The 1,704-nt window shown below is 39.4% G+C and overlaps 1 protein-coding gene across 1 annotated transcript in view; it reads left to right on the forward strand.

Moving 5' to 3' along the window:
• raph1a (Ras association (RalGDS/AF-6) and pleckstrin homology domains 1a) overlaps positions 1–1,704 on the forward strand; it is a gene marked incomplete in the record, with an annotated part of 104,946 nt that overhangs the window by 55,768 nt on the left and 47,474 nt on the right.

Here is a 1,704-nt window from a genome sequence, read left to right on the forward strand (position 1 = left end):
GTCTTTTTCCCAAAATTCAGCCTTGGTGAAGAATTACAAAGGGAGGTAACCTTGCCCCTTATGACCTCATAAGGGCCAAGATACCAGATTGCCCCATCTGAGCTTTCATTTTATCAAAGGCAGAGCAGGATACCCGGGGCTCGGTTTACACCCATCACCATTTCTAGCCACTGGGGGACCATTGGCAGGCTGGGGGAACTCATATCAATGTAAATGAATATGTCAAATATTCAAATTTTCATGCCATGGGACCTTTAAAGAATAAGAAGGGACATGAGTGAAAGCAAACTGTACTTTACTTCACGTGCACGGTGTGTCATATATGATGTGCCAGTGGCTGACGGGACGGAAGTGCCTTACAAGTATGCGATCACACAGGAGTCAGTGTCAATGCAGACGCAAAAGTTCAGTCAGCATGTCTTTGACCCAGAGAATTTTATCAAGTGATGCTGGTTTAACATGTGAGTGATTTGCTTATAACATCACAAACTGATCTGTTGTGGCTGTTGTAAATAAAGGACGTTTGTCACAGCAGTCTTGCCTTTGATTGGACGATAGAGAGACAAAGTGTTAGTAAGTTACATAAGGCTGCAAACACGCGTCCTGTGTGATCGTGCTTCAACATCACTGTTTGCTTGTAATGAAATGTCTGGGATGGTAATATTAACGAGGATGTAAGAATGATCATGTTTTATGAAACTAAGAACAGGTAAGTGGGACAGTCAGTGCTTCTGTGTCTGCTTTTATCTGCCAAAGTCCAAACATTTAAACTCTAGAAGATTTTTGGAAGGTTTGCTGGATTCTTACAATACTTAATATGGGACTGAAACAAGCTTTGTGTTTGGAGACTATTGTATGCAGATGGTAGGGAAACTACTGTGTTTTCTGCAGTGAATCATATGTGTAGTACTCCTCCAGTTGATGACATTTTACGCTCGAAAGACAAACTTGGACAGCGTTGTCAATCAAAAATACACAAAGAAATTCTAATTCAATAGAGAGAAAAAAATGAAACGCTACTTCCCAGACTCTGCTTTCTGTGATGGGAAACGATTACTTTTAGTCTATGAAGATTTTTAGTGCTGTGCCTAAAGGGAGGCAGAAATACATTTTACTGTCAGATCTACGTATGCTGGATGCCAGGGAAGTCTTCTTTCCTGAAGAATTTTAAGTTAAGGTTCAGTGTGTACAGTTTACAATCTGTAGTTTACAGTGTGTAGGTTACAGTTTGTAGTTTACAGTCAGTAGTTTACAGTGTGTAGGTTACAGTTTGTAGTTTACAGTCAGTAGTTTACAGTGTGTAGTTTACAGTTTGTAGTTTACAGTCAGTAGTTTACAGTTTGTAGTTTACAGTCAGTAGTTTACAGTGTGTAGGTTACAGTTTGTAGGTGACACTCAATAGTTTCCAGTCTGTAGTTTTTACAGTCTGTAGTTCACAGCGTGTATCTTACAGTCTGTCATTTTTAGTCTGTAGTTCACAGCATGTAGCTTACAGTCTGTAGATTACACTCTGTAGTTTATAGTCTGTAGATTACACTCTGTAGTTTATGGTCTGTAGATTACACTCTGTAGTTTATAGTCTGTAGTTTGCAGTCTGTAGTTCACAGCATGTAGTTAACACTCTGTAGATTACACTCTGTAGTTTATAGTCTGTAGATTACACTCTGTAGTTTGCAGTCTGTAGTTTGCAGTCTGTAGTTTGCA

The sequence above is a fragment of the Etheostoma spectabile genome, chromosome 5 (assembly GCF_008692095.1).
Source record: "Etheostoma spectabile isolate EspeVRDwgs_2016 chromosome 5, UIUC_Espe_1.0, whole genome shotgun sequence".
In the NCBI taxonomy this organism is placed as follows: Eukaryota; Metazoa; Chordata; class Actinopteri; order Perciformes; family Percidae; genus Etheostoma; species Etheostoma spectabile.